The 6,000-nt window shown below is 40.4% G+C and overlaps 1 long non-coding RNA gene across 2 annotated transcripts in view; it reads left to right on the top strand.

The window, feature by feature from the left end:
• The first annotated feature begins 1,603 nt into the window (after nt 1–1,603).
• The window catches only part of LOC130267212 (uncharacterized), a 174,852-nt gene continuing 170,455 nt past the window's right edge, over nt 1,604–6,000 (top strand). For both annotated transcript variants that reach the window (XR_008843098.1, XR_008843099.1), the window contains exon 1: nt 1,604–1,907. This is a non-coding gene — a long non-coding RNA (uncharacterized LOC130267212). The remainder of the gene's footprint in view (nt 1,908–6,000) is intronic.

The raw sequence follows: 6,000 nt of genomic DNA, 5'->3' as shown, positions 1-6,000 counted from the left end.
GACATATTGTATATGTGAATAAAAATTTTTTTTATTTGTAATATACATTTTCCTTACAAGCAGAGAGCTTCAAAGTTAGAAAAATGCAAAATTTTAAAATTTTTCATCAAATTTTAGGATTTTTCACAAGGAAAGGATGCTAGTTACCACAAAAATGTACCACCATGTTAAAGTAGAATATGTCACGAAAAAACAATCTCGGAATCAGAATGATAACTAAAAGCATTCCAGAGTTATTAATGTTTAAAGTGACAGTGGTCAGATGTGCAAAACACGCTCTGGTCCTTAAGGCCAAAATGGGCTTGGTCCTGAAGGGGTTAAAGTCCCATACAAGTCTATGGGAAACATATGTTACTGCATAACTTCCAAACGGCTGGAGATACTTCGATAATAATTGGTCACATGTTATTTATATGTCCACTAAAAATATGACAGTTAAATTAACCCTTACCTACACCCTTATATAAAAGATGGGTTTTTGTTTCACGTCCCATGCAAATATATGGGACTTCCAGTACCTTATTCCACAAGCTCCGCATCTCCAGGTTAATGTGTCAGTCCGGCTTGCAAGCCACACCCCATCTCACAAAGACACGCCCCGTTTAAGCCACAACCCCTGATTCTCTACCCTTTGTGAATCGGTCTGGCTTGCAAATCACGCCCAGTCCCACAAAGCCCCGTCCCCTTCTATTTTCAGCTTACAATATCTTCATCACAAATCAGTCCCACATGGGGTTGGGTCATGAAGACGGGACTTCCCCCCTTTGTTGATTTTCCTTCCCAACAAGGATTAGGAAGGAAAAACCGGGGTAAGCTGGGTACTCGGCTAGTAATAAATACAAGAAGAGAAGGATCAACACCAAGCAATCGATGATAGGTATGCATAACAACACCCCTAAGGCCCTCAGTACTTGTGGATCCTTAGACCGCTGGAGGTTCAGAAGTTTTTGCTTGGGAGCATGATGTAGCCTGGGAGACTCCAACACTGGAATCAAATGGAGCAACTTTTATAGAGGAGCTCTTTTTAGGAAAAGTCCACTCTCAATTTCAAATTTGCCAATGCCATTCTAAAGTGGTAAAAGTAACATCAGTATCCAATATCTTAACAGAAAGGTTTAGTTATAAAATTCCTCCAGCCAAAACTGATATTCCGATGTCAGTCATCACCGGAAGTGCTTGTGCGTGGCTGCGCTACGGGAGGTAACAAAGACAAGAGGTACCTGTGATAGGCATGACCCTTATGTTTCTAATGACTGATCAATATATTAATATTAAAATGCCATTGCTGCTGGAAAAATATCTGTTCCCTTACCCTTTAACGCATATAAATCAGAATGTTAAATGCAAAACATTTCATCTTATCGCTTTGCCTGTAACTAAGACTAGAGCATTGAGATGGAGACTATGGATACAAGACGTCTAAAAACATTGGACTTTGTGGAAAGATGCTGAAATCTTAAGCTAAGAGGACTTGCAAGATAATGACATATGCTACGCCACGCTCAAATGACCAATCAGCATATAGAACGATGCATAATTTTACCTTTCACCCTCCCCTTTTTCTCAGTTTGTAAAAACCAAATTTATTTCCTGTAATAAACAGAACTCTTTTGGGAGCAGCAGAGCTTCATGCTAAGAAAGAGTGTATACCAACATATCCTGTGTGGTGTATATCTTTTTGTGTCGACACTTGGCAAAGTATATAGCAGCACAGTCAATCACATTTGAAAGCCCCCACTCGGTCGATCCTTATCAGTTGGTGCCGTGACTCCTTGCCGAACCGAGGGAGGGTGAAATTGTTCCCAGGACCACACTCGCGGGAAGACCAAGTCTGGGGGAGCGACAGCTTTGACCATCCGGAGGAATCTGGGGCCGCTCAAAGGGCTTGATCAACCCTACAGAACGAGGTAAGTCTGCTGATTTTATAAATCTGTAGCTCTGATCACAGATGGTCTTGTCAAACCTCTAAGACAAACCCTAGCGGCAGGGTATTTTCCGGCTGTGTGGTCTAATTTGTGAGTTCTAGCCACATTGGTGCTCGACTGTGGCTGGTTAATAAATCTTATATTAGAGGCATAGGGAGTTAAATCTGCCTGTGAGATTTTTATGCAGCCTCGTGTATAAATCCCCCCCCCCTTTTTTTTTGGCTCATATTGTGGACGCTTATCAAGCGCACAAGGCCATGTATTTCAAAACATGTGAAATGCACTGTTAATAAGGTTTCTTCTGATTTTTTTTTTCCACGGTAGGGAAAACCTGACATGACATTCTAGAATACAGAGAATGTTTTGTAAGGATTTAAATTTTGATTTTTGACTTTTTTTTTTTTAAACTGCTCAGTGGAATATGGAATACGGCTAAGGGAAAAAGAGAAAAAAATGCTGGAGATTTTTTTAAATCTCTGGTAATTAGGAGTGTATCTGATATCTTTTCCGCGTATGTTGTACTCCTGATAACTGAATTGAATTGAGAGAGAGAGACATGTGTTGTATCGCTCGGAGTAACCGTATCAGATGACAATGGTGTATTGGCTGAGGGGACATGCCAGCCAGTAACAGTATCAAGGCATAGCTATTGTGTAAAGTTCTGCTGTCAGTCCAGTATCCTCTCTATTGTATGCTTGATAGCTTTTTAGCACCTGCTGATTAAATATATCAGTTCAGTGTTATTGTGTACCAGAGATTAGCTTCAGGAGGCAAACTTTGGTTGACAAATGCACACTATTTTGTTAGTGCTGGATATCAATTTTTGTATGGCCAGTCCACTGAGAGATTTTGCTAATAGGGTAATTTGCAACCCTCACTCAACCGGAGACTTAAAAGGCTTTAAAACTGTTCAATTCCTGAACTGGTTAACTTTAAAGGGGAAAATATGAGCAGTTTGCAAGCTCCTTTCCTCCCTGGGTGTTAGGAGCCACGTGACAATGAAGATGATTCTAGCTGTTGGTTGTGCCCCCATTGTGGTCAACAAAACCTGCCCTCAGTAAAAGACTGTGTGTTTAAAAGCCCGGCCTGTAAATGCTCCACCATGTACTGTCACAGCACCTCCGTATACTGGAAAAATGAAAGCCCCCCCCCAAAAAAATGCACCCACCCTACTGTATTCTATTCAACCTCAGTATAGTGGTGGCCATATTACTACAGTAACTTCCTGTATTGGCAGCCATATTGGAGTGACCGGAGGTGTGGCTTGCCCCACTTCCGGTACTGGTAGCCATATTGGAGGTCCAGGAAGTGTGGCAAAATCCATTTCCTCTGATGTCAGCCATCTTGGTTCAACAATTCTACTTACTACGTGTAATGAGCCGTCATCTAGTACACCCAAGCAGAACTTGCCAGTTGCTGGAAGGTTTCCAAATGGAACTTCCTCTGGTGCTAAAGCACTTGATCTCCAGGTATGACACAGGATGGGAGTTACCCAAGTCAAACCCACACACTCCCAGAACCTACAGCAAAGAGGGGGAAGATAGTGTAGATAGAGAGGTGGGAATTAAAAATGTACCTGGGGGTGGAGCGGAGGGAGGGGTTAGAATAGTTAATAGGAATAGGCTTCATAGGAAAATAAAACTTACACCCTTGAATCCCATTAACCCCAATAACATAAAGGATGGAAATGTAAAGTGTATGTTCACAAATGCCAGAAGCCTAGCAAATAAAATTGGGGAGCTTGAGGCCTTGATACTGGAGGAACATATTGATATAGTTGGGGTCACTGAGACATGGCTGGACTCCTCGCATGACTGGGCTGTCAATCTGCAGGGGTTTACATTGTTTCGCAAAGATAGAATGAATAGAAAAGGTGGTGGAGTCTGTCTGTATGTATGTATGTAAGAAGTGGTATGGAAGTCAGTGTGAACGATGCCATAGTGTGTGATGATTCTGAGGATCTGGAATCACTGTGGGTAGAATTACAAAAGGAGGGAAATACTGAAAAAATAATACTTATATAATATCACTGAAGAGATAGAAGGTCGGCTGCATAAACAAATAGAGAGGGCCGCCCGGGCAGGTACAGTGGTAATAATGGGAGATTTTAACTATCCAGATATAGATTGGGGTCGGGGGGCTGGCTAAAACTACAAAGGGGCGACAATTCCTACATTTATTGCAGGATAATTTTATGGGCCAACAAGAAGTGATGCCTTGTTGGATCTAATAATTTCCAACAACGCAGAGCTGGTTGGTAACGTAACTGTGAGGGAAAACCTTGGTAATAGCGACCACAATATAGTTACTTTTGACTTAAAATGTAGGAAACCAAGACAGGCGGGGAAGGCAAAAACATATAACTTTAAAAAGGCAAACTTCCCTGGGTTGCGAGCTGCACTACAGGACATAGACTGGGGGAAGGTGTTGTCAAATACTGATACAGAAGGTAAATGGGACATCTTTAAATCAACTCTAAATAACTATACAGCTAAATATATACCAAAGGGGAACAAAAATAAATGATTAAAACTAAATCCTACATGGCTGACAAATGATGTTAAAAGAGAAATAAACAACAAAAAAATAGCCTTAAAAAACTTAAAATCTGATGGCTCAGCTATAACATTTAAACAGTAAAAAGAGCTTAATAAAATCTGTAAAAATATAATAAAAACAGCAAAAATTCAAAATGAGAGACAGGTGGCCAAAGAAAGCAAAACTAATCCCAAATATTTAGATATATAAATGCAAAAAAAACAAGGACAGAGCATGTAGGACCCCTTAATAATGATAATTGGGAGGTTGTCACTGGCGAGAAAGCAGAGCTACTGAATGGGTTCTTTAGTTCTGTATATACTAGGGAAGAAGGAGGAGCTGACATTGGACAGGTCAGTGCTGGTAACACATCATGTACTGTAATGTACTGAACTGGCTTAATGTAGAGATGGTACAAGGTAAGTTAAGTAATTTAAATGTAAGCAAATCTCCAGGGCCAGATGGATTGCACCCTAGAGTTTTTAGAGAACTAAGTTCAGTAATATCTGTACCCCTGTTCATGATATTTAGAGATTCACTGGTGTCTGGTATTGTGCCAAGGGACTGGTGCAAGGCGAATGTGGTGCCAATCTTCAAAAAGGGCTCTAGGTCTTCCCCAGGAAACTATAGACCGGTAAGTTTAACGTGCATTGTGGGTAAATTGTTTGAAGGACTTATAAGGGACTACATACAGGAATACATAGGGGATAATTGTATTATAAGTGATAACCAGCATGGGTTTACTAAGGATAGAAGTTGTCAAACCAATCTAATTTGCTTTTATGAAGATGTGAGTAGAAGCCTTGACAGAGGAATGGCTATGGATATAGTGTTTCTGGATTTTGCTAAAGCATTTGATACTGTCCCTCATAGACGTCTGACAGGTAAGTTAAAGGGGTACTCCGGTAAAAACCTTTTTTCTTTTAAATCAACTGGTGCCAGAAAGTTAAACATATTTGTAAATTATTTCTATTAAAAAATCTTAATCCTTCCAGTACTTATTAGCTGCTGAATGCTACAGAGGAAATTCCTTTCTTTTTGGAACACTGATGACATCACGAGCACAGTGCTCTCTGCTGACATCTCTGTCCATTTTAGCAACCGTGCATAGCAGATGTTTGCTAAGGGCAGCATGGTGGCTCAGTGGTTAGCACTGCTGCCTTACAGCGCTGGGGCCTTGGGTTCAAATCCCACTAAAGAGTTATCATTATTATTATTATTATTATTATAATGATGTCAGCAAAGAGCACTGTGCTCGTGATGTCATCAGAGAGAATTCCAAAAAGAAAAGAATTTCCTCTGTAGTATTCAGCAGCTAATAGGTACAGGAAGGATTAAGATTTTTTAATAGAAGTAATTTACAAATCTGTTTAACTTTCTGGCACCAGTTGATTTAAAAGAAAAAAGGTTTTCACCGGAGTACCCCTTTAAGGTCTTTGGGTTTGGAAATTTTAGTTTGTAACTGGATTGAACACTGGCTCATGGATCGTACCCAGAGAGTGGTGGTCAATGATTCGTACTCTGATTGGTCCTAGGT

The sequence above is a fragment of the Hyla sarda genome, chromosome 4 (assembly GCF_029499605.1).
Source record: "Hyla sarda isolate aHylSar1 chromosome 4, aHylSar1.hap1, whole genome shotgun sequence".
NCBI classification, from domain to species: domain Eukaryota; kingdom Metazoa; phylum Chordata; class Amphibia; order Anura; family Hylidae; genus Hyla; species Hyla sarda.
Note: the sequence above shows the minus strand (reverse complement) of the source record. Positions and strands in the feature narration are given on the sequence as shown.